At 42.3% G+C, this 27,295-nt stretch overlaps 1 long non-coding RNA gene across 1 annotated transcript; it reads left to right on the top strand.

The window, feature by feature from the left end:
* The first annotated feature begins 1,703 nt into the window (after positions 1-1,703).
* On the top strand, positions 1,704-23,324 carry LOC117367166. Its single transcript, XR_004540705.1, has 3 exons — positions 1,704-1,907; positions 2,359-2,443; positions 23,237-23,324. It is a non-coding gene; the product is annotated as an uncharacterized LOC117367166 (long non-coding RNA).
* The last annotated feature ends 3,971 nt before the right edge of the window (positions 23,325-27,295 follow it).

Below are 27,295 nucleotides of genomic sequence, written 5' to 3'. Positions count from 1 at the left end.
AGATTTGACTGTCAAGACCTGCCTCTAGTTAATTTATAACATTTTATTGAAGGAAATAATATAATACAAATAGATTTCATTTCAAATAGAATTGCAAATATCATATTTACATAAATATTTCTAGCATTCCTTCAAAATATATTTTCATATGACCTCAATCAACCCCCCATTACCCCTCACCTCCCTTCCCCCCTTCCCCTCACTCCTCCTCCCCTTCCCCTTCCCTTTTTTCTCCTCCAATTCACATTATATTAAACTAATTAATAAAACTATTATATAAAATGAAATTCATCATTCCTTCAATATACATTTCAATATGACCTATTTCATTCTACCCCACACCCCCGAACTTCCCCCTCTCTCTTTTGAGTGGAAGATGACACATATTACCAGATATTACAAAGTTAAAAATATTTCCAAAGCTTCAATGTAAAATATTAACAATCATACTTTGTGCTCTAGAGGAAAGATTTTGAATATATGGGCCCCAAATTTAAAACAAAAACGTGTACATCTTGGAAACTTAAGTTAATCCATTTTGCCATGGGTCCTCTAATCCACAGGATTCCAGAAACGTCACTGTTCTCTGTTATAAATATGTTTCCATTAATTTACTTACTATAGAAATCAGACTTACCAGGCTATAGTTCCCTACTTCTTCCTTACTTCCACTTTTTGTGGAGAAGGACCATATCTGCCCTGCTACAGTCTTCTGGTACCACTCCCAATTGTAGAGAAGCATTGAAATGTATTATCAGGGCATAAGGAACCAGATGGCTCCTTAATATCTAGAGAATGGGTAGCATTAATTGGTCCCACATCATCACCTGAAGGCCCATCCATACCACTGATAACTTTTTCTATGGAAGTCACAAATTTTCAACCTTTGGTCTTGACTGCTCTTCTCTGTGCCCAATTGTGACAGGATGTACATTCTGTCACATAAAACTCAGGTATCAGGAAGGAAGCTATCTGAAGGAAAGCCATATGCAAAGACGAGCTGGGTCTAACAAGCTCCCATGGGGCTTTTGGGGAACCTCATTTGCGTATGTGGTCTCAAATAAGAAATCTGTGAAGGGAAAAGGAGTTGCCCGAAGCCAAGAGAAAGAAGGAAGAGAGCTAGAAAACTAGGGATTTAGAGGAACCATCCCTAGAGGGAGGAAAAGGATTAATGCAGAACAGTTGTATTGCTGGGATGTCCCCTCTCTGTCCTTACTGGGTTGGAGCTCTAGCATGCTTGGGTACTAACTGCAGGTGGCAGTAGATCTCACAGTGAAGTAGGAGGGACACAGAAAAAAATCCAGAATAGATTCTTTCTTCAGATGGCTTGTGGCCATGAGGCGATAACCTGCTTATGTAGAATGACTCACCTATTGTGACAGGGAGAGTCCTGTCATGCTGGAAGAAACCATGCAGTGCTCTAAACCTATCCCTAAACCTGTTCCTAGAAGCAGGCAGGTTAGGGAAACTACCGTGCAGAATTTATCCCCAGTGAAAGGCAACCCAAAAGTGATCCGATTATACTTACCTAGTTCTAGTGTAGGGAATGCTAAAGGCAAAGAACTACAGGTACCAGCATTCACTGGGCAGGTGATAGCAAAACCCACAAAGGGATTAGCTCCTGCAATCAGCTCTGCTGGGGGCAGGGTTAGTGAGCAGGGAAGCTATCCAGGCTCATTAGCAAAGTACCAGAGAACCACAGGTGTTTTGAGAGGCAATCAGCCCCATGCTAGAGAAAATGGTGTGGTCTCTAGGCCAAGGAGGCAGCAACAAACTTGCAGCATTCCTGAATCCTTGAGGAGAAGGGGACCTGTGCAATCCCGGATTCAGAAGGCATAGACCAGCACTTCCCAAAAACAAGCAGGTAGAAAACCTCAGAACTGAAGCCTCAAATCTTTCTTCTGAAGGTACTGAATTTGAGATGGAAATGCCAGAATAAATGTTAGTAGAGGATATGGAAATGGAGCCTGAGGAATTAGACATGTTTGAAGGCATGGTCACAGAAGTAAAAGCTGATTCTGATAATGTGGTGTTGCCTCACAAAACAAAATAACAAAGAAATTAAGAATTACTGCTTCTGATTAACTAAGGGTAACGGAAGAGTTAGGAATCCCATGATCAGGGTGAGAAGGCTAATTACACCCTGAGAATTGCTCCAGAGGCAAGCTGTTTGAAGTTGCCATATTTTTTCTTAAACTGTAAAGTGAATAAGAATGGTGGGCTAACAGGCTGTTTAGCCACCAGTGAGAGCTTTTTTGTTCGTATGTTTTGAATTGCACTACAGTATAAAGCCAGAAAATAAAGTTATCTTAAAATTCACACTAAACACCTGTACTGGGCCTTTTTTATTTGATGCAGACACCCCTCTACCCTTCATGCCTCATTCAAATGCTCGGCTGAGGCTTGGATGGCCCAGGTCAAGATTCAGCCTAATCTAGTCCAGGTATGGTTAGGGCATAATATCTTTTTAAGGGTGTGATAAAGCCACTTTTCCCACAGCTTAATAAAAGGAGCCCTAAATGTTCTGTATTGAATGCCAGAAATGCATACTTTCACTTACAATATTTTCTCACTTGTTTTAGGCAGACTAGTTAGTCTAACACCTTAAAAATAGCAAACCAAATGCAACATACTTTTTAAATACTATATAACAAAACACCTTAAAAAAAAAAAAAAAAAAAGGACAGATTTAAGATCCCATTGTATTTTGTGATGTAATACTGAATCAGAAATATGCATAAAGCCACAACTGGCCGTAAAAGTCTGGCTATTAAGTTTGTGGCTCATTTGCATAAGATTTATAAAGAGAAAACTGGAGCAGGAAGAACTTTAGGAGGAAGTTCTATAAATGGTGCCTAAACTTAGGTACCGATGCCTAAGTTAATTGAGAAATGTCATTTAAAATGACCCCCCCCCCCATTAAAGTTAAAGTATCTACTGGCACCTAAATAAAAGGCACTAGAATTGCACCTATATAGGCGCTTAATGGAAGAGAATGACATGGGGACAAATTTTTCTCCGTCCCTGCAGAACTCAATTTCCCTGCCCTTTCCCCTTGAGTTATTGTCACTGTCCCTGCCCCATTCCTGTAGGCTCTACCCTAACTGCACAAGCCTTAAACATTTGTGATTTTAAAGTGCTTGAGGCTTGTGCAGGTGAGGACGGGGCTTAGGCACTGGTGGAATGAGGCATTATGACATCACAATCTGAGCTCTAGAATGTTGCTACTTAGGATTTTAAAGTGTTTGAGGCTTGTGCAGAGGACAGAGCTTAGGCACTGGTGGAATGAGGCATTATGACATCACAATCTGAGCTCTAGAATGTTGCTACTTAGGATTTTAAAGTGTTTGAGGCTTGTGCAGATGAGGACAGAGTTTAAGCACTGGTAGAATGAGGCATTACGACATCACAATCTGAGCTCTAGAATGTTGCTACTTAGGATTTTAAAGTGTCTGAGCTTGTGCAGATGAGGACAGAGCTTGTAGGAATGGGGCAGGGACAGGAAAAGAACTCGAAGGGACGGGACAAGAAAATGAGTTCCCACGGGGACGGGGATAAATTTGTCCCCCTGTCATCCTCTACGGCACTTAATGCCACAATGGGCATGGCTAATGTCAGAAGTGGCATTAGGTGCCTTAAAGCACCTACATAGGCACGATTCACAAGAAAAATAGGTGCCAAAAATGTAGGCCTAGAAAACCCTGGTCTACATTTCCAGCGCTTATCTTTCGCGGTGCCGTCACATGATTGATACATGATCAAGTAGCCGCCAATATCATCATCGTATACAGAATCTGATCCTTATTGATTATTAATGTTACCCAATTACAGATGGGTAAACTAAGCCACAGGAAAATAAGATGGCTAGCATAAGTTCAAAGGGATAGTTTGTATGTCAGTAGGAATTAGACTCATGACTCATAAATGACTATTCCAACCACCACATCATACCTTTAATTATGGTCTTTACCACAAGAATCATAATGGTGGCATTTCAAGGAAATATTGTCATACTATGTACCATCTTAATTCTTCCTTAAGTGCAGGATTGGGTTATTTGTATATTACTTTTCTCTCGTAAATCAATATGAGTAGTTTGGTAAATCTAGAGCCATTTTCCATTTCCTCAATAAATCTGTCAAACACTTTATTTTTTCACAAATTCTATATTGAACAAAAATTTGGCAATGCTGACTTGGACCTTAGGAAGTTTAATCCATATAAGGATCCTGTTTCTCTAGAAACTGTATGGGTCCTGGTAGGTATGTGATTTTTCATGGGCCTGAAAAACTCCTATATGGAGTTGAAGATAAGAAGATGGTTCTCCTTGAGAGTTTTTATTTGATAATCTATTAATTGATAGGTAATGCTTGTTACTTTTATGTATATATTACCTATTTAGTCGATAAGCAGGATATAAATTTTTAAAATAAATAAATAGGGTTTATAGAAAGTACTGATCAAATTGTTGGGGCATTGGAAGTTCTCTATACCATTGTTGTTCAACCTTTTTATTGAATTATTTTGTGAACCGGCAAACTACTAAGACTGAAATAAAAACTCCTGTCTCTGCCCCATCCCTGCAGCTCGATCCCCGTCCCGTCACTGTGAACTTGGTCCCCGTCTCCATCTCTTGTACAGGGAGTGGGGAAAGAGATCCATTGTGCATCTCTCCCACTTCCTCTACTGCCATAGCCAACATTTTCCCTCTCTCATCTCACTGATAATGTGTAGCATTTTTCACTATTGCCCACTTGCCACATGCCCAACATTTCTCCTTATATCACCCCTCTACAGCACTATGCCACACCTATCCCTCCATCACTATGTCCATCATTCCTCCCCCTTGCATCCCCTTCAATCTGTCCCTCTGTTCCCTCTCCACCACCATATCCAACATTTCTCCCTCTCATTCTTCTCTTCCCCATGAATCTCTTCCTCACTCCTCTCTCTCTCTCTATGCCCAACAATTTTCCTCTTTCTTCCTTTCCCCATGTGCACCATCTTTCCCTCTCATTTACAAACTCATCACATCAATTCTCCCTTTCTATCCACTCCCTTCTGTCCCAAGTTCATGCCTCCTCCCTTCCTTCTGTGTCCCGAGTTCATGTCCCTCCCTATCTTCCAACCTTTGTCCTAAATTCATGCCTCTCCCATGTTCCAAAGTGCTCCTCCCCCCTTCTCCCTTTGTCCTGTGTTATCCCTTCTCTCTCTTACTTGCTCAGGGCCGTAGAGCTGGGCATGAACCCCTCTGCCGAAGCCGGATCAGTGTCCCCTGCAAGCATGTGTCCATCTTCCTTCCGGCTTGGCTGCTCCTTATCTTCAGCGGCAGCTGCACTTGTTTGGAACAGTGCGCAGCGGCTCTTCCACGCTACATGCTGCTGACCCAGTTCCAGTTCAGCCACGTGCAGCATGCAAGAGCCATTGTGTGCTGTCCTGGCAAACAAGTGCAGCTGGCGCTGAAGATGAGGATCAGCAAAGCCGGAAGGAAGACGGACACGCACTTGCAGGGGACACTGAGCCTTCAAGGATCGGCAGGAAATTTTTTGTCTACCGGTCCATGGACTGGCAGTTGAAAAACACTGCTCTAGTGGTGATTGGCTCAGGCACTGACAAGATGGGTGAAGCAAAAAAAACACCACCACCACAGCCTTATATCCCACCTCCACTTCAAATCCTTTCCCCAGAGTCCTAGAATCTACTGGCTCCCTCCCTCCCAGGCCCAATAACTATTTTATACCTAGGGGCTTCTTAGCATTTAGCATGCAATAATTCCATTAGTGCATGCTAGGCTTTAGAAAAAGGGCTCCTAAATGCATTATACCAGTTAGCCCATATCAAGGGAAAGCAAAAAGGTTTCTTCTCGAATGCTAAGGAGTACAAATTATTTCTGCTGGGGTTCATAGTATATGTCTGTAGACAAAATTTTCCTTGACACATTTACATTTTGTCCTCTTTGTCATTAGTGGGACTTTGGCGTGTGCTACGACAAAAGATGATTGACTTATTTTTACCTACAGGGTATAAGCTAAGTAAATGAATAAAATGTAAAACAGATTGCTTCTTATAGTATATTAAATAGGTTGTTATTCTCAGCTGAACACACCCATAATAAATTGGCGACCTAGTTCCAGCAGATATATGAGGATCGGAATATGTAATGAAAGGAAAATTGCCCTTTCATCTCCTGCAGGGGATCTGTCTACAGAACATGGCAAGGTCTGCCTTACTGCTGCTACCAGTGCTGTAAATATTCCGTATATAAATAGAGGATTTCACTCCTGAGTTTTGTCAATCCATCATTCATTCATTAGCAATCATTTTAAGCATGTCTCTAATCAAACTGGTACCCTTTTTTAATTTCTATTATTCATGAACCAGTTTATCTACTAAACTGTCCAACGGTGGAAATTGGGAATTAGCCCCTTGGGCTAGGGGCTATTTATTTCATGTTGATATTATCCTAGGAAACATATGTTGAACTAAAAAAAAAAAAAAAGGAACTATGGAGCCCTTTTACTAGAATGTGGTTAAGTATTTTGTACTTGCCACATTAAGTGCAAACTTTAAGATACAGTAAATGAAGGGGGTATCATCAATATCTGCTCTACATTTACTGTACAGGTCAGACAGTTAATGGATGGTGTTATGGCTCTCCTGTTGGATCCTCCAGATGAACAGGATTTGACACTTCTGAATCACCAAGGTCCAGCGATTTCTCAGGTCTTTTGGATGTTTTAAGCTCATAACAGTCCAAGGTCTTCAGAGAAGCTTACCGGGGTTAGGCCAGTGGTCCCAAACTGTGAGCCACGTCTCCCTGGGGCCAGGAGGATTGAACATCGAAATAGAGTGGTTTCAACTTTAGAGCTTGTGATTTTTCGCTGTTCAATGCCCTGTGTTAGGCAGATTCATTTAGTCTGGCTTGACCATACAAAAGTTTCTGTATTTTTGAATTTGGAGCGCAATTGAGGCTCCGCCTAAAGTTGGCGTCAGCACGTTTAGGCTTCCCCCTCATTGTGGCTCTGTTTTGTTTAGGGTTTGCAGCGTAATGTGATCCTGCCCATGTGGGCGGGATTTTTTAACTTCACTGTAGCGTCTTTGGGAATTTTTCCCGTCTTGATGTCAGTACAATTTTGGATTTAATAGCAGCCTTCCTGCACCTGACTTTTGTTTGTCATTTGCGCTGTTGGTTTGTTCGGGTGAGGGAGTCCCGCGAACGGGTGAGCTGATTAAGAGATAAGAAATTAGCATTGAGGGGATTATTTGTGTGCGTTATTGTATGCTGATAAGGTGTCATTTTATTTTTATACTTATCACAGTTTGAATATTTTGTTTCTTGTAGTGTCCCCTCCTGAAGAAGCTCCAATTCGTGAAACTCGAGTTGGGGGGGGGGGGGGGGGTCGAGGGAAATATGAGACAGATATAGCAATTGGTATCACATAGCAACAAGACCGGAGCAGTTGTGAGACAGGTCACAGTTTCTCCACCGTTCAAGATAAGTACAGGCTGATTATTTCAGCATTTAAGATCTATTACTGTATGCGGTGGTTTGAGATGGTGATCAGCTGTGATGGTCTCATTAACAACTTGCTCCGTGTTTATCACTAGAGGTTGGCTGTTGGGTCTGAGCTTTTCACATTCACATACACAAATGCAATGGTGTGTTGCTATTTAAGAATACTAAAAGGTAATTATTATGAGTTGACGTACAGGGGAGCCACAGATTATTCTTATATTAGACATCTTTTACAACCTTAATTAAAAAATATATAGAAATAAAAATACAACTGAATCTTCAGGTTATTCGTTAGTTACTGTTTTGATGTTTATGGCCGGTAAAACAGTTTGTTTTCTGTTAGTGTATGAATGTAATCACCGTGGGGGGAGACACTATGGGGCTCATAATAATAATTTTTTTTAAATGTCCAAAAAAGCATCCCGTCAGTACTTAGGCAATCAAAAAGACAGATCGTCCAAGTACCGATTATCAAAACTGGTTTTAAATATATCTAAAACCAGCTTAGGCCTTTTCACTGCCTCAGTACACCCAGAGTGAAAAGGGGCATTTTTGGAGGAGTGGATAGGGTGGGAGGTGGCCGACCTAGACTTAGCCATCTGGCAGCCATAGCCAAAAACTTTTGACAGGTTTGCAAGACAGAACTTATACATTTTGACTTAGACCAAGTCAAAACCGGTATACTTAGCGTGACCATTTATTTTTTTTTCATCAAAATGGGACATCTATTAATTGTCAGTCCTGCCCCCAATCCCACCCCCATGTATACATAATATCTTAATTCATAATGGTAACCATAAAATTAAAAAACCCACAAATCACACTATACACAGAAAAAAAATGTTAATTACCATTGATGTCAAGGCATATGATTTTAAAATATGCAATGTCGCCTCAGTAACTATAGAAGAATAGACAAAAATATAGACAGCAGATATAAATTCTCAAAACTGACATTTTGATCACTAAATTGAAAATAAAATCATTTTTCTTACCTTTGCTGTCTGGTGATTTCATGAGTGTCTGGTTGCATCCTTTCTTTCATTTCTTTCTTTCTGCACTCAGGCCCAACAATTGTCCCTTTCTATTCCCTCCCTACTTCCTTCCTATGTCCTTAGTGCCCCCTTCCTGTGCCCCCTTCCTGCCTCCTTCCTGTGTCCTTAGTGCCCCTTTTGTGTCCTTAGTGCCCTGTGCCTCCTTCCTGTGTCCTTAGTGCCCCTTTTGTGTCCTTAGTGCCCTGTGCCTCCTTCCTGTGTCCTTAGTGCCCCTTTTGTGTCCTTAGTGCCCCGTGCCTCCTTCCTGTGTCCTTAGTGCCCCTTTTGTGTCCTTAGTGCCCCCATGCCTCCTTCCTGTGTCCATAGTGCCCCTTTTGTGTCCTTAGTGCCCCCAATGCCTCCTTCCTGTGTCCATAGTGCCCCTTTTGTGTCCTTAGTGCCCCCAATGCCTCCTTCCTGTGTCCATAGTGCCCCTTCCTATGTCCTTAGTGCCCCCAGTGCCTCCTTCCTGTGTCCGTAGTGCCTCTTCCTGTGTCCGTAGTATCGAGTTGCACGGGGACAGAAATCCCACCTGTCCCCACCCATCCCCGCCAAAATCCCACCCATCCCCACCCCTGTTGCATCATTTCAATCTGTCCCACTGTTCCCTTTCCACCACAATATTTCTCCCTCTCATCTGTACCTCACTCCCTCCCTATGACCAAAAATTTTCCTTTCTTCCATTCCCGTGTACACAACTATTTCTTTCTCTCCCTTCCTTTTTCCCAAGTCCATGCCATCTGTGTCCAAAAAATGCACTCCCTCCCCCACCTCAACATCTTTCCCACCCTTCTTTCATCCTCTTTCCCAAGTTCATGCCTTGTATCCAAAAACGTACTCCCTCCCCCACCTCAGCATCTCTTTCTCTCCCTTCCTCCATCCTTTTTCCCAAGTTCATGCCTTGTGTCCAAAAACGCACTCCCTCCCCCTTTTGTGTTCCGCCTCCCAGCTCTCATCTGCAAGCAAATTATCAACAAAATGGAGATCGAGCCGCGAGGCTCGTCTTCTATTTCCTGCCTGCACTGCCCCAGCACACATAGCCGACCGGAAGTCTTCCCCAATGTCAGCACTGACATCAGAGGGAGGGAAGGCTTTGCTTAAACCCTCCCTCCGACGTCAGCGCTGACATCATGGAAGACTTCCGGTCGGCTGTGTGCTGCGGCACAACAGGTAGGAAAAAGAAGACAAGCCTCGTGGCTCGAGTTGCATCGAACCCCGCAGGATCCCTGCAACCCTAGGGGGAGTCCCCACAGGATCCCCGCAATCCTAGGGGGCATCCCCATGGGATCCCCGTGACGCAGAGGGGGAACCCGCGGGATCCACGTGGGTCCCGCGGGATTCCCGTCGTCTCCGTTCCTGTGCAGCTCTCTACTCTGTAGTGCCTCTTCTTTTGTCCTTAGTGCCTCCCTCCCATGTCCTTAGTGCCTCCTTCCCATGTCCTTAGTGCCCTCAGTGCCTCCTTCCCATGTCCTTAGTGCACCCAGTGCCTCCTTCCTGTGTCCTTAGTGCCCCTTCCTATGTCCCCATCATTGCCTTTGTCCCACCCCTGAATCCAGCCTGCCACGCCAAAGCCTGCCTGTCTCCCTCCCTCCCTGCCGCTCCTGCCTCCCCTCCCTCCAGTGCACGATTCAACCCCCCCAGACCGCTGCCACTGCCTGCCAGCTCCCTCCTTCCCTCCCTCCAGCGTCAATTCAAACCCCCGTCCGTCCGTCACCACTGCACCTTCTTCTTGCCGCCCAGAAGCCTTATTCTGTCAGCAGCCCAGGCAACCCGAACCCCTGCACCAGTAATGATTGTGGCAGAAGAGATGCTTAATCTCTCCCGCCACGATACCCTCCCAAACTTTCCCCGGAGGGAGAGATGCCTAATCTCTCCTGCCAGCCACACCCCCCCAACACACACACACACACACACCTGCGCGATTACTGGAAGGAGGGTGCCAAATCCCTCCTACTTGACACAAACCCCCCCAACACCCACGCCATCGATGGCAGGAGGGCCAGACAACCCCCCCTCCAACCTCCCAAACCACTCCTCTAACCTTAGTAGATGTCCAGCCGGCCGGGTCCTCCCTCCATCTGCCCGGCAGGCCCGCCTTCCTCTGAATGGGAGGCCTGCCCATTCCTGGTGCATTGTGGGATGCACTGTGGAGGGGCCTAGGGCCTGATTGGCCCAGTTGCCTAATGCCCCTTCTATAAGCGGGGCCTTAGGCACATTGGTCAACCGGAATCTTAGGTTAGCCCATGCAAACGGCATGTAAATGCAGGTTCCTAGATTACTATTATGTTTATCTAACACTTGATGAATCATTAATCTTAGCCAAGGCCAAATCGAGGTGATATACAAGGTTAAAAAAAAATAGTAAACAGGAAAAATAACTTCAATAAATGAAAGGACAGACACGATTGTTCCAGCAAAAATCTTACTGAGTTCAAACATAGTAAGCCAACAATCAATTGGCATTCTCAACAATGCTTCCGCTGCCCCTGTCCAGCATTCCAGTGTCTTTAAAGGCTTTACGGAACAAATGGGTCTTCAAGCTAGATCTAAATAGCTTATATGATGTATATTATTTAATAGAGCGGAGTAAATTGTTCCATAAACTAAGAGCCAGAAAGAAATAAACTATTATAAAATTGTCCTACAAATGCAGTGGGGTCTTTGATGCCTAAAGCATATTGGCTTGTGATAACACTATAACACATGTTATTGCATCAGGCTGTAGGTCAATAAAGGAGTATAGAATTGTTGTGCCAGCAGCAATGTGATAAAATTGGCATTAGCTCTTGTACTCAAGTGCGCTAAAATCTGGATTAGTACATTTTAACAAAGGACATTCCAGTACTCTAAGCCCAGATTTAATATGGTGTTTTCCAATTTTTGAATTTCAGGTCATGCGCTGTTTGTATTAGCACATGGTATCTGTAAAAGCTTATTGCCCTCCTATTTAAGAGGTGCTAAATGTTCCTGCATAATTAGTGTGTGCTAATTCAAATGACCTAGGGCTAGATTCACTAACCTGCCGATCGTGCCCGATCTGTGGCCGATCCGCGGCAGGCCGACTGATCCACAACGTGTCAGTATTTAAATGGGTGTGATCGGAGGAACGCCTCTCCCTCCTCCGACCACACGGATCTCTCTTGAAGCATGTGCAGACCATCTTCTTTGCCTGTAGATCAGACGTGTCAAACTCTGGCCCGCGGTGTACTAGAATTTGGCCTGCCATACAAATTAAAATTTCCAATAAAGCTGGCCTGCCAGGAGTCCGCCATGTTTTGCTAAGCTGTGCAACGCTGTGCTCGTGCCGCTCTTCACATTCAACATTCAGGTCCGCCTGCACTCGCCTGGCTGGCTGCCTGCACTCTCCCGGCTGACCCTCCCAGAGGCCTGCACTCTTTCTGGTCCTCCCAGCTGCCATCGACATTTGGGTCCATCTCATCCTCCTTGCTGCCTGCACCCTGGGTTATACGGAACCAGCAGCAGCACAAACACGCTGATGTCAACAATGACACAATAGCTTCTTGTGGATCTGGCACAGGAGTGTCAAATCGGGTAAGAGGGAGATCACTAAAATCAGTGGTGGTGTGAGATGCAAGGAGGCAGAGAGGTGATGTATGGGGGTATGGAAGGGTGAGCAAGGAGGGAGAGGGATGTTGAACTTGGGGAGGGAAGAGCGAGATCCAGTGAGGGGACTGAGGATGAGAGGGGGGAAAATGGATGCACAGAGGGAGGGAAAGAAATACTGGATATGAGGAATGAGTGGCCTGCACCCTGCTCCTCCCAGCTCCTTAACTGCATATAATATACTGCTTTTCTGTGGCTACAATCAAAAGGGAAGTGGAATGGGGACTTGTATACCACCTTTTTGTGGCTTTGGCATTCACGATCGCCGTCACCGCTCTTGGTCGTCCGCACCCTCCCTCTATTTTAGCTATTTTAGGCTTCTGTCTTTAATTTTTCATTTTGGCTCATCACAGAGCCAGTGTGGGGTTGGAGAGGTTGTAACCCTATACTTCTACTAAGACTAAGGGGTCCTTTTTATTAAGTTGCACATTTAGTGCACACTAAATTGGTTAGCGTACCTTAATAAAAGGACCCCTAAGTATCTTAACAAAAAATTTGGCCTGCGACTTAGCCTTTGTTTTAGATTTCGGCCCCTTATGTGATTGAGTTTGACACCCCTGCTGTTAATGGTCTGCGCATGTTTAAAAAAGCAATTTTTTTTTTCTTTTAACTTTACTTTCGAGCCCGTGGTTTAAACCTGCGGGTTAAAACCATGGGCTTGCACTGCGGGGAAGGGCAGGAGAGTCGGGGCAGAGAGCAGGGCAGTCGGAAAGGACCCTGAGCGACTGGTCGTCAGCCGTTGCTTATTTTTGATCGGTCAGCCCAATCGGTGTCCCTCATTTTTTTGTAGTGAATAGCTGCCTGCCTACAATGGAATGCCGTTCCCCCCCTCATTTGCATGTGCGGATCGGAGAATGATCGAGACAAGAGGTTAGTAAATCGGGTCGGAGGAAAATGTGTGATCTTGTGTGGTCGCTAAGTGGTCGGGACTTGATCGGTGGGCTTAGTGAATCTTGCCCCTAGTGGTTAGAGCAGCTTCCTCGGCACCTTGAGGTTGTGAGTTCAATTCCCACTGCAGCTCCTTGTGACTCTGGCAAGTCACATAAAACTTCATTGCCCCCAGATACAAAATAAGTACTTGTCTAAAAATAGGTAAACCACTTTGATTGTAACCACATGCTGAAAAAGCAGTATACAAGTCTCATCTCCTTTAATGCTTCCTTGCCCAACACCCTCTCCCAAAATATTTTGAAAAATAGCTAATGCAGGACTTACCACAGGTAAAATACCATAAAACACGTTAATGCATTTTGCAGTAGTCTGTATTTTCCACGCTAAGTGGGTGTTAGGGCTTAATCCCTTTTAGTAAAGGGGGTCCCGTTATTTCAGCACCTTTCTACACTTTTTTGATCTTCAGCATTTTGGAGTTGAGTACGGTAATCTACTTACCTATTAGGAATGTGCACAGACAGAAAAGAAATAGATTTGTTTTTGACTTTTTTTTTCAAATTTGGCTTTTTCAGACATTCTTAACAATTGTGGGATTGGCACGTGAGATCTCTTAGAGAGAGGAAGAGATAATGGTTATTGCGTGATGCTCTTCCCATGGAAAGACAATTCTACTCTTATTTCTCCCATTACAATAAAAAACATACCTTTACAAATAGTTAATAATATAAAAATCTTAGGGGTAACTTTTGATGCAAAATTGAACTTTCATGATCATATTAGTACTATAGTTAAATCTACATTCTACAGATTACATAGGATACGATCTATTGCAAAATTTCTATGCCCTAAATCAATAAACATTCTCATTCACTCTTTAGTGATTTCTAAATTGGATTACTGTAATGCTCTTTTTAAGGGGATACCACTAAACGAAATTAAACGTCTTCAAATTATCCAGAATGTATCCATTAAACTCATCACTAAGTCTAGAAAATATGACCATGTTACACCCCTTTTGATAGATGCACACTGGCTCCCAGTTATCCATCGGATAACATATAAACTCTGTTTACTTGTTTTTAAGTCTCTTCTCTACAAGACTCCTGCATTCATATTTAAACATTTAATACCATATCATCCAAGCAGAACCTTGAGGTCTAATGAGCAAAATTTATTGACCATTCCATCACTTAAGGTTATTAATACTAGACGTCAGTTTATTTTTTCTGTAACTGCTCCTCAAACTTGGAACGCTCTCCCCATTTATTTACGGAATGAGCAGGACCTGGGAAAATTTAAAAGTAATTTAAAAACATTTCTTTTTAAAGATGCTTTTAATATTTAATTAAACAGTTCTTAAACCAGCGATTTTATTTTATTGTATTATGCTCTGTGGTTATTTATTTCCCTATTGTATTTTTCCTTTGTTTTGCTTTTCTTTATTAATTGTATTTCAAACCCTTATCTTACCTTATGTAATGAGTATAATGTATAATGTATTAGTTATCTACCCAATGTTATTATTTAAAGTTTGTAATGTTTTGTCTCTATTTGACTATATTTTAATATGTTCATCGCTTAGAATTTGATTAAGCGATCAATCAAGAAAAATATTAAACTGCTATGGAAAAACCTTGAATTTTTTTTTTTGTAAGGTCTTATAAATTCTTAGCCAGATAAATGAAAATATGATGTGAAAACCATCTATTTTAAAGTTTTTGGAAATAAGTACAGTCTGTGCAATTAATGTTCTGTAACATGCATGTGTCGATTGTAACTATAGGAGTAAGGTACATTTCCGAATTGGACAATCCAAGCTTAAGGTAAATGTGGTTGAAGTGGGTTTTTAAAAAAAATTTTGTATACCTTTGCTCCTGGTAATTGGCTTTTTTTTTAATATGAAAATGTAGTTTTATGAATAATGAAGGCAAGGCATGTAGGATTGACAATTTAAACCCTTTCAATTTTGAAAGCTAGCTTTTTCTTAGAGACATACAAAACACCTGATAATCTTTTCCCATTCTAATAGCTGCCAAATTTTCAATTCATGCTAAAAACTGGGCTAAATCACTTTTCATTTGTATACACTAGGATTGATATATTAAAAGTGATTTAACTGGCCAGAAATAGCACCTGGCAAGTGAAATTGCCTGCTTGGGGCTAACCGGCCCTTTTCAATATTTGATTGGTTAGTGCTTCTGAAAATGACTGGTTAGCACTTGAAGTAAAACTAGCTATTTTGGGGGTGACCCATCAAATCCGCGCACGATAATAGCACTCCGAAAATTGTGTACATGACAAATGTGTGCACTGAATTGGAGGTCACCCGTCAAATGCACCCCAACGGTGGATACTATTTTGTCTTTTTGAGGTGGTGGGGGACCCCCCACTACACTTACAAGATTCACTTCCTATCTAGTGTTAGGGTAAGGTTTACATATGATTATGGGAACCCTTTACATAATTGAATATCTGGAAGGGCCTGATTTGCTCAGGCTCCTCAGGCCCCATCCTTTGGGAGTCCCCATCCCTTGGGAGTCCTCAGGCCCCTTCCCTTGGGAGGAGGCCTGAGGAGTCTGAGCAAATCAGGCCCTTCCAGATATCCAGTTCTGGCAATTGACGGGGCGCCATTGTCATGCACACACTTATCCATTTGCGCAATTGTTGGGGCACTATTGTCATGTGTGGATTTGGCAGTGTACTATTCTGGGGGTACTCCAGAGTCAGAGTCAGCAATTGGATGATTAAGGGAGAAATTCATCAAATATCTGCTACTGTTAAGATAGGTTGTCTTACCACAAGTTGTGTTATTATGCTACTATGACTCACCTTCCCACCAAACTGGCCTCTCTCCCTTAGAGTTTCAAAGAATCCCAAGTTCAGTGGAAGCAGGAAAGAGCAAATCTCTTTCCCACCCCACTCTTGGCATCTTTAAAACAATGCTATCTGAAATTTTGTTCTACTTTGCTCTGAACGCATATGCACAGGTTAATTTATTTTACTCATGCTCAATTAGATTTCAGGTCAACTTAACTTAGGTTGACTTGGTCTGCACTACAAAGACTTGGCTGCCTCAGTCTGGCCCTGTTTTGTAGTCGGTGCTTTTCACCATGATACGTGTATTTTTTCTTTCTAAGACTGCATTAGAGGTAGCAGTTTTACAATTATTAAATTTGCTCTAAACTATAGTGTACACGGCTGTGGATGAGAATGTTTGCTCCTGCTTGTTGATAATATCATGTGATATCCATTGAAGCAGTGGTTCCTAACCCTGTCCTGGAGGCCCACCAGCCAGTCGGGTTTTCAGGATAGCCCTAATTGAATATGCATGAGAGATATTTGCATATAATGGAGGTGATAAGGCATGCAAATCTGTTCCATGCATATTCATTAGGGCAGTGGCTCCCAAAACTGTCCTGGGGGACCCCCAGCTAGTCAGGTTTTCAAGATATCCCTAATGAATATGCATGAGAGAGATTTGCATACCTGTCACTTCCATTATATGAAAATCTCTCTCATGCATATTCATTAGGGCTACCCTGAAAATCTGACTGGCTGCTGGTCCTCCAGGACTGGGTTGGGAACCACTGCATTAAAGAACGATTAGAGAAGGCTTCACAATCAAAAGAAAACTTGGAAGATACAGAAGTAAGAGATGCATACTTTCTTTTACTTTCATTGAATTTGAGATATTTTTGAAAGGGGAACATACTTTGGGAAAAGTATTTGGTGAAATATCAGGCCCTTGGTATTTGCTGGGGAGAATAGATAGAGGAAGAAGTATCCAGGAGACCTTTGTTCAGGGTCAGTGTTGGATATACAGGGCCCAGGGCAGAAACTAGAAACATAGTTACATAGTAAATGTTGACCGATAAAGACCTGCATGGTCCATCCAATCTGTCCAACAAGGTGTTCAGATTTGAATCTGACACTCTGCACAGCTTCCACTTCTTCATAATTAAACATTGGTATACTTAATCTTTGTTTATCCTGATCAATTTTGGGGCACAGATGATAGTCTGCCTGGCACAGGTCCTACTTCCCTACTACTACTACGTGTCACTTATATAACGCTGAAATGTACAGCACTATACATTTTTACATTTATAGACAGTCCCCGCTCAGAAGAGCTTACAATCTAACTTGGACAGACAGATATGACATATAGGGTTGGGGGATACAGAACCCAAAGTGAAAGGAGTTAGGAGTTGAAAGCACTCTCAAAGAGGTGCTTTTAACTGGGCCTTGAACACTGCCAGAGACGGAGCCCGCCATAGTGAGAATAGCACCTACGTGTGGCATGGGAGCCCAGGGAGATTGATTGCCACCCCCCCCAAAGACCAGCCCTGGCTTTGTTCTTTGTTAGAGAAGCCTGCCTAGGAGAAAGAAAATAACCAGTTATTCATCAGACCCTTAATCTTTTCTGTGGGGGTCAAAACAAAAAGCCAGATACAACAGATATCGAGTATTAAATTTTTTAAAAAGAAGAGGTATAAAAAGAGAAAAAGACTACAAAGGATTTTCAAAACTTCAGTCAGCATCACACTAGCAATCAGATTAATATGCATTAAAATACTTTTTTATCCTAATTGTCCATTCATATCCCAATTATCCATTCATAAGTCTCTAAGCTTGGATTCTTTAATATATTCTGTAGCTCTATGTATCACATATATCACTTATCAACATGAGATGCATAATTCCCCTTTTGCATTACACAGGTAGATCAGATGCAGAACAAAAAGAGAAAGAAGCGCCTTTGTCCCTCAACAGAACCTGTCAATAAATGCTATTGTAAACCACCTAGCGATGCTTTGTGCAATAGTCGATACATGAAACAATTGCAAATAAATAAAAATAGCTAAAAAGGAAAAATGAGAGAAAGCCAAGCTGCCACAACAAGAATAAAAAGAAAATGAATGAAAAATAAACACAACTTAAATGTGGGAATAGAATCAACACTGGAATCTAGCTACTTCATCAATTGCTGCTACAAGGATGTGTGAGGAATAATAAAAAAAAATCTATGTATTGGTTCCATATCAGTATGATGTGATTCCGTAATCCTAAAGCAAACAAACAAAAAATCTAATTTAATCCTCTCAAAGTGCTGATAACCCTTGCTCTGGATAGAACTCAAATAAATTTAGAAAGGGTTAGAGTCTAACTTAAGTTGTGTGGTTAACTCCTCCATAAACATTTTATCCCAAAACTGCTGAAGCCCTCTTTGCTAATGTCCTAGTGCTTTGATGTATAGATCTTGCTTGATCACCTCCCTTTTTCTCCCCTTCCCCTCCATCTCTGTACACTATCTCCTCTCTCTCTATCCCCTTCTATTCATCCCTATGCATCATCTCCTCCCTCTTGCTCCCCCCTTCCCTTCCATCTCTGAACACATATCCTCCCTCTCTCTTCCCCCCTCCCATGGTCTGACATCTCTGTATTCCACCCCCCAAAAAAAAAAAAAAAACCCACGACCTCGGAATTAACTGAAACATCTGTATTCAGAATTACTTTCAGGTTATCCTGAAACATTAGCCAAAGAAAACTTTGTAATTTGATGAAAAGAGAGAGCAACAGAGTAGAGAAACAGGTTGAAATTTTGAAGAATATCATTACAGCTAATACTTCTGTTCAGGGACTCAAGAGCGGCTGTCTTTCTCATTTACAGAGAGAGTCTAATACTGTAACAGTATGAAATATAGATTGACTGCAAGCCATGACGTTTTATGGAAATTGAGTTTCACCAAGGTAAACAATTCTACCAGTATGCCTGCTGGGGAAATGTCCAAATCATACAAAATAATTGTAAGTTGTTTCTCTTTTCTATTGTGGGATAAGAAGAGAGAGACAAAGATGGGCAGCAGGAACCAAGGCAAGCAGACACTGGTACTTTGACAGGAATAACACTTGTGGCCCCTTTTATCAAGAGGCACTAGAGGTTTTAAGCGCGGATTGGCATGGTAAATGCTTTGACAGACTGCTGGGGATCACAAATAGATTGGAGAAGGTTATCATGCCACTGTACTGGGCCATGGTATTGTAGGGGTGTTTCCGTATTCACACCTGCAGGTTAGGCCTCTATGATGTCATCAAAGCCTGAACCATTGTCTCAAGAAATCTTTCTGCTGAACAAGAGATTTTTCCAGCATGAATTGCAAGAAGAAAGAAGTACACAGCTTTGCTGTTTCTGCCTGATGCATTATGGGTATGTACCAGAATGTTACTATGCAAGGACATCTATCTGTGCCTTCATAATGGGACGGTGTGAGTCTTGGAGAAATTATCCTGTTCTTATCTGTCTAACGGCCCTGGGTCTACCAGCCTATATGATACTTTCCACAGAAAGGCTATTCATCCAAGTTCTGTTTCTGGATTGGTCCGAGGAGGTCATCTGATGAGATCCAAGAAAGAAGGTGCTAATTAATTAGTTAGTCTGTGTTGAGGTGCGGGGTAGCTCACTTCTTCACACAGGTGTTTTGCACGTAACCTTTCTTTTTAATAATTAGACCTGTAAGTTACCTCGTGTGACTCTCTGCTTAAGATAGAGAAATTCAGACTTTTTAAACAGCTCTGAATTCAGCACGGATAGGAACTTGTTTGCTGATGATGTATTGCCTTACCCAAGACTGACCAACACGTACCTTTAACAAAGGACTTCTTCCGTCTACCACAGCTGACAAGAAAAGATTCCATTTCACCTAATTGTGCCGGAGAGGCTGATTAAGGGTGAGCATACGGAAATTACTGTCTTATTAGCTTGGGAATTAGATAAGGATCCAATTGTGATAGGACAAGGGTGGTAAAGCTCCATTGGTGATAATATAATCATTTGCTAATCAGGGATTATTATTATAAGGAATTGTTTAGTGTGTGTGTAACAAGTAGAATTACTTAATTGTCTAACAATTAGATTGTGATAATTATGTACTGAGTTTCATTTGTAGTAATCAGATATTTTTAAATATTGCAGCTGGCTTGTGAATTATATTTTTCTATTTTCATATTAAAGATATTTCTCATTAGCCTGGGTTTTGTGTCGTATAAATAGACCATGATATTTGGACCTGGATAAGAGTTTATGGTTTTCCCTAGACAAAACTAACAGACGTGATTTGTTCATGCAACTGCTTAGAGTACCATAAATCTTCCTACAGTATGCCCTCACCTGGAATACTGCATCCAATACTGGTCGCCGTACAAGAAGAAGGACACGGTACTACGCGAAAGGGTCCAGAGAAGAGGGACTAAAATGGTTAAGGGGTTGGAGGATTGCAGTACAGTGAGAGATTAGAGAAACTGGGCCCTTTCTCTCTTGAAAAGAGGCGACTGAGAGGGGACATGATTGAAACATTCAAGATAATGAAGGGAATAGCCTTAAATGGCTGCCAATCATATGTCAATCATGCAATGGCACCATTTGTAGAATTGCAGCTTCATCAAACATAGATGCTGGAAATGAAGGTCTGGGTTTTCTGGCACCTGTGTTTGACATGAATTGCGTCTAAGGTTATTTTTGGTTGTTATCCACACCTGCTTTGACCTTAGGCATTCTAAGGCACCCCCGTAAACGAGATCTAGGTGCCAGTTTTGTGGGGTTTTAAATCATTTTTAAACAGCTTTGGCACTTAAGCTAGGTGATGACACCCATGTCTCATCCCTTCATATCGTCTCAGGAACTGGGTCACAACCTCCACACGCTGCTGTTTGGGAACACATTGTGCACAGACTTTCCTGTTTCCCAAGTCAGCATTCAATTATGGCAAATGCACATGCATAGCCGATATCCAAATTTGCAGTCAATTGAGACACAGTTATCTGTTGCTCTTCTCTAATCAAAACATCCGCCCTGTCAATGTGCTCCTGTGTGCGCGTGTTGATGGATTACCAGAACAACCGTCGTCAGTTACACCTGTTCTCCCTGCTTTAAACCTTTTGTCGATTCATGATTCCATGTCCATACTGAGTCAGTATCTGATGGTGAATTTCCACAGGTTTCACTCCATCTGTCCAAAGAAAGCGCACTACTGAACATTGTTCTTCAGTGTCATAATCTTGCAATGAAGCGTCCATGTTTCTGACCTTGTGGCTATCACACGACTAAAAGCCAAGTGTGTGCTATAGTATGTATGTTTTTATTGTTATCCGTATAGGTACTGTATATGCAGAATATTTTTAAATACATGCTGTAAATGTGTGTATACTTAGTGCAAAATGCCATTGTGGTTGGTGATTAAATCATTAGGCAAGTAGAGAGTGGTTGCTGATGGATATGAGGATCGCTTGGTAGCTTCTCTTACCTAGATAAGAATTTAGACAAAGCTGCAGGAAGTTAGATGTCTTGCTACATGTGGATACCAATAGCAAAGGAAAGTGTAGGACAGAGGTTCTTGAAGCCAAACTATGAATATTATGGGGCTGAAGTCCGGAACATCCTGGTAACATTCCACTTACAGGACCCAAGAGGCATGAAGACCTGGATATGTGAGCTCCTCTTTCCACATACAGTAAGTGGCATAGTGGTTAGACCTATAGCTTCAACACCCTGAGGTTATGGGTTCAAATCCCATGCTGTTCCTTGTGACTCTGGGCAAATCACTTAGGGGCAAATTCTATAAGAAGTGTCCAAAAGTTAGGCACTGTTCAGCGCGATTCAAGTAAAATTGGGTGCTATTTAGTGAATCACACTGAGCGGCGCCTATTTTGGAGGCCCCCAATAAAATAGGCCAGCTCTAGGCACAACTAACAGTTGGGCGGCCATGCGAGCGCTTAAGCACCCTTAAGAGCAGCGATTCTGTAACCAGGCGCCTAACACAAAGCCACGCCCACGCCTAACATGCATATCGCGTATTTTTTTTCAAGATCGCCTAAATTTTTAGAGGCACCTTGTTACAGAATCGCTCTTTCTTGATAGTTTCAATTATTGCTGATTAAAAAGCTTAATTGAGCTTGTTATTCAATTTAGATGGGCGTTTATCTAGATGGGCACTTCCAAAATAGGTGCCTAACATTAGATGCTGGTTGTAGAATTTGGGCCTCAATGTTCGACTGCCCCAGGTACATTATGTATGTAAAAACTGAAATCTGTCTAGATAAGCAGAATAGAAATTTTTAAAATAAATTAGATAGATTGTGAGACTACTAGGACCGACAGTACCTGTATGTAAACCATTTTGAGTATGGGTATAACACTCCAAAAAGGCAGGATACAAGTCCCAGTCTCTTTCTCTAACTTAAATATGCCTGAAAGTACTTAGGTGCATAGCATTTTAAGGCAAGAAAAACAGCAAAGGCGATCAGAGGTGCTCAATTACTTTATTATATCGATTTAAGACTTGACACGTACGTGTTTCGGCCATAATGGCCTGCTTCAAGCGTCTGAATCGTGTACTAATAACATTAAGGGCTCATTTTACTAATCTGCGCTAGCGGTTTTAGCGCGCGCTGCAATACCACGCGTGCTAGATGCTAAACGCCTCCATTGAGCTGGCGTTAGTTTTCGGCACTTAGCACGGGGTTAACGCGTGCGGCAATGTAGCGTGCGCTGAAAACGCTAGCGCACCTTTAGTAAAAGGAGCCCTTTATAAATAGCTGTATTGCTACTGATCTTGGAACAAGTTAAAAATGATAAAGTTTGCGTTCTTAATCCAGTCAATATAAGCAGCCACTGATACTGTTTTGAGCGGCTGTTTATATTGACTGGATTAGGAGTGCAAACATTATCATTTTTTAATGTGTTCCAAGATCAATAGCAAGATCATAGGAATTCTATGAGCATCAGAGCTGTCACCGCGGCAGCCGGCACTAAAAGCGCTAGCGTGGCTTTGTAAAGGAGGGGGAATATTAGCTCACCCCGCAATAAAATACATTTTTTTAAAAATTCTCCAAAAGTGCTCCATTGTCTGGGTTTAGCGTGCAGTAAAATCCCGCATCACCGCACATTTTAGCAAAAAAGCCCTTCATTAAACAAACCTTTCATTTGCTCTTTTAATAACATTTAAAATTATTTGTGTTCAAGGGATGTGGACTTGACATTTAATAGTCTGAATATTAAAGCTCCTTCTTTTCTAGATTTGTTTTTGCGGTGAAGGCTATGAAAAGTTTACAAATTGTAAAATGACATCTTATTACTGCCACTGTAAATCTTTTCTTCCACATGTGTTTTTTTTAGATGAATTGGACCAGCTTACCAGTGCATGGAGAACACCGAAATGTCTGCTTTGCTCAGCATGTGCTAATTAAAGTCCTGATTTACTGTCCTTGGATTTTCTCCCATTCTGTGTCTATGGGAAAAATGCTTTGCAAATATTGTCCTAAGCTGGTTAAAAAAAAAAACACTCTCTTTATTGTTTTCTCCTTTGAAACAAATAAGAAATATGGTGTTAATGCTGAAGTCATAAGAGTTTGGTTAGAAAGAAATATAGGAACCCTTTTTCTAAGGCAGGTTTATCCAACCTTTTTTCTACTGGCGGCCATATTTGATACATACACACCTGAGCACCTTCTTGTCCAGTTTGTCTGTCATGACTAGTGTAAACTTTTTTGAGCAGGGACTGCCTCTTCTATGTTACAGCAGTGTATATGTCTTGTAGTGTTACAGAAATAATACGCAGTAGTAGTATATTTTGTAACATTCACAGGGTCAAAACGCGCACCATCAAATTTTTCCACAGAGTATGACATGATCGTGTTGTCCCTTCCTCAGCCTTCACGCAGTCTCTCTTTCTCTCATGATTTATCTTTAATCTTATCTATTGTTTTGCCTTTTGTCTTTGTTTTGTTCTATTTCTATCATTTAAATTTCTCCAGAATTCTACTGTTCAACGGCTCCCCCTTCTGCTTCTATTCCTTTCTCTCCTCTCTTCTACCTTCCAAAGTATTTAGATCAATGCTGTCTTGTTAAAATGTTTATTTTAATTTTATTTTTCCTCTAACTCTACTTTTCACTTCTCTATTACCCTCCAGGTACTTTAGTTAGATTGTGAGCCTTCGGGACAGTAAGGGAATTTTTCAAGTACCTTTCTTATTTCTAATCTTAATGTATATTTTCTGTAAACCGCTTAGAACCTAACGGATGTAGCGGTATATAAGAAATAAATTACATTACATTACCCTCCAGTCTAGTCTCTATTGCTCTCTCTCTTACGTTCCCCCAACCTTCTCCAAGTCTCTCTCCTTCTTCCCCATGTACTCCTCTCCGTCTTCACCCTGTTTCTTTCTCCTCATCTGGCTTTACCTGTAGAAGAAACTATGGGATTCCTGTTCCCCAGCACAACACAGCTCTCTGTGAACTCCAGAGAGCTTCGTCGTGGTTGGGAAGCAGGAATTCTGCTATAAGCAGCACAAAAATTGCCAAACTTCCAAGGGACAGAAAAAACAACAACACTTAGGCCCTCTTTTACTAAGGTGTGCTAACCAATTAGCGCGCACTAATCGATTTAGCGCATGCTAAACGCTAATGCGTGCATGTTAGTCTATGGATGTGTTAGCATTTAGCGTGCACTAATTTGATTAGCGTGAGCTAATCGGTTAGCACACCTTAGTAAAAGAGGGGATTAGTGGGCCATAGGTTAGACAAGTCTGTTCTCAGGTGTGCTAAGCCCTTTCTGTCCGGACGAAGCTTAATTCAACTAAAACTAAACTTTTTTTTTTTTTTTTGTAAAATCTTTATTCATTTTCAAACTTAGAATAAGTGTGTCAATATGTTAACACAGATTAACAATAAGCATATCACTTAATAATCATCAATAGTACAAATGATATATTCTTATCTCCCACCCTTCCCACCCCTTCCTATTATATAATCAATACCTTGTACAATATGTAATCATAAAATTACCCCTTTCCCCCTCATAATTGAATTACATAGAGCATTATATGAACCCCTGTTCGGTTACAAAAATTGGATAGGTCTAAGTCTAATAGATGTTGGCACTGTCATCTCGAAGCAGGGACTTTAAATCATTTATTTTCTATTGTCCATACCATGTCTCCCGGGGGCAAGAACAAAAGACATCATCAACAATATCGAGAGGATCCTGGAGGGAGCCGAGACGGAGGAGACAGCAGTAGTGATCCACATCGGAACCAACGACATCAGCAGGAGAAACTTCAACAGGACTACACTAACGGACCAGTTCAGGACCCTGGGGAGGAAACTGAGACTAAGGACAAGGAAGATAGCCTTCTCAGAGATCCTGCCAGTACCGAGAGCGGACACAAAGAGACAGAGCGAACTACAATCAATTAACTTCTGGCTGAGGAGATGGTGCGAGGAGGAGGGCTTCCACTTTGTTAGGAACTGGACTACCTTCTTGGGGAAGAACAAGCTCTACAGAAAAGATGGACTGCACCTTAGCACAGCTGGGACGAGGATGCTGGCACGCAACGTCCAGAACGTCATAGACTTGGCTTTAAACTGAGAAGAAGGGGAAAGCCGATAGTCGACCTGACCTCGACACATCGGACATCAGTACCTGACAAAGGTACTGAACTGGGACAGTGTAAAAGAGGACTCGGGACTGAGGGTGTATGGGTTGAAAAAGGACCTAAAGACGCATTGCAGGGATCGAGGGCACAAATGGACCAGGTAAGCGGCACCAACACAGAACAACAGGAAACAGAGGGGCAAAGTCATTGTGAAAAAGAGCCCAGGACTGAGTGGGAATTAGGAGAGCAGGAGGCGCAGGGGAAACAGGCAGAGGACGTCACACACACACAACAGGAGGAGGAGGAAGCTCAGGGGCTGGCAAACCATGAGGGAAACTACAGGAATACCAAAGCACAAGGGAAACAAAGAGAGAGGACAAAAAACTGGGTCTTAAACTGCCTATACACAAATGCTAGGAGCCTGAGGGCCAAAATGGGAGAACTGGAAATCACAGCCAGCAATAAGGACCTAGACATAATTGGAGTCACAGAAACGTGGTGGACTGAGGACAATCAATGGGATGTGGCCATACCAGGGTACAAGCTATACAGGAGAGACAGGACACATAAAAAGGGTGGAGGAATAGCGCTGTACATAAAAGACTCCATACCATCAGCCAGGACGGAAACAACAGTACGGGCGGATGGCCTGGAATCACTATGGGTTAAGCTACAGGGAGGAGCAGGAGCAGACATTAAACTGGGTCTGTACTACCGCCCACCTGGACAACCGGAAGAAATCGACCAGGAGATGGAGGCTGAACTGAAGCAGGTATGCAGAAGCGGAAATGTGGTGGTGATGGGGGACTTCAACCATCCTGGGATAGACTGGAGTATTGGGCACTCAAACTGCGCAAGAGAGACAAAATTCATAGAAGTCACGAGGGACTGTTTCATGGAGCAGCTGGTCACGGAACCAACAAGGGGCGATGCCACTCTTGACCTAATCTTCAACGGACTAGGGGGGACAGCAAAGGAGGTGGCGGTATTACCCCCACTAGGTAACAGCGATCACAACATGATCCAGTGCAGGCTTGAAATTGGATCATCAAAGGGGAAAAGAACCACAACGACGGCACTCAACTTCAAAAAAGGAAATTATGATGCCATGAAAAAAATGGTGGGAAAGAAGCTCAAAGGCAACATAGGGAAGACGGAATCCGTAGAAAAAGCCTGGACCTTATTCAAGGAGACTGTGCACGAAGCACAAAGCATATGCATCCCCAAGTTCAGAAAAGGGTGCAAAAAAAAAATAGAACAAAAAACCCAGTGTGGATAACAAGTGCAGTGAAGAAGGCGATAAGCGACAAGAAAGCATCGTTCAGAAAATGGAAAAAAGACCAAACAGAGGAGAACCAAAAAGGGCACAAAGAACACCAGAAAGAGTGTCACCGAGTGGTTAGAAAAGCAAAAAGAGAATACGAAGAGAGACTGGCAAAGGAAGCAACAAACTTCAAGTCGTTCTTCAGATACGTCAAGGGGAAGCAACCGGCGAGAGAAGAAGTGGGACCATTGGACGATGGAGACAGAAAGGGAGTTGTAAAAGAAGAGAAAGAGATAGCTGACAGGTTAAATGAGTTCTTCACGTCAGTCTTCACGATGGAGAATATAACCACCATTCCAGAACCCGAGGAGATCGAAATAGGAGACCAAGACGATAAGCTGGTCGATTTAGAGGTAAGCCAAGAGGATGTACTCAAGCAGATTGACAGACTAAAGAGCGACAAATCGCCGGGTCCGGATGGCATTCACTCAAGGAACTAAAAGACGTAATAGCGGAGCCACTTCGACAGATATGCAA

Source organism: Geotrypetes seraphini, chromosome 9 (genome assembly GCF_902459505.1).
Source record: "Geotrypetes seraphini chromosome 9, aGeoSer1.1, whole genome shotgun sequence".
NCBI classification, from domain to species: Eukaryota; Metazoa; Chordata; class Amphibia; order Gymnophiona; family Dermophiidae; genus Geotrypetes; species Geotrypetes seraphini.
The sequence above is the reverse complement of the archived record's forward strand: the minus strand, read 5'-3'. Positions and strand labels throughout refer to the sequence as shown.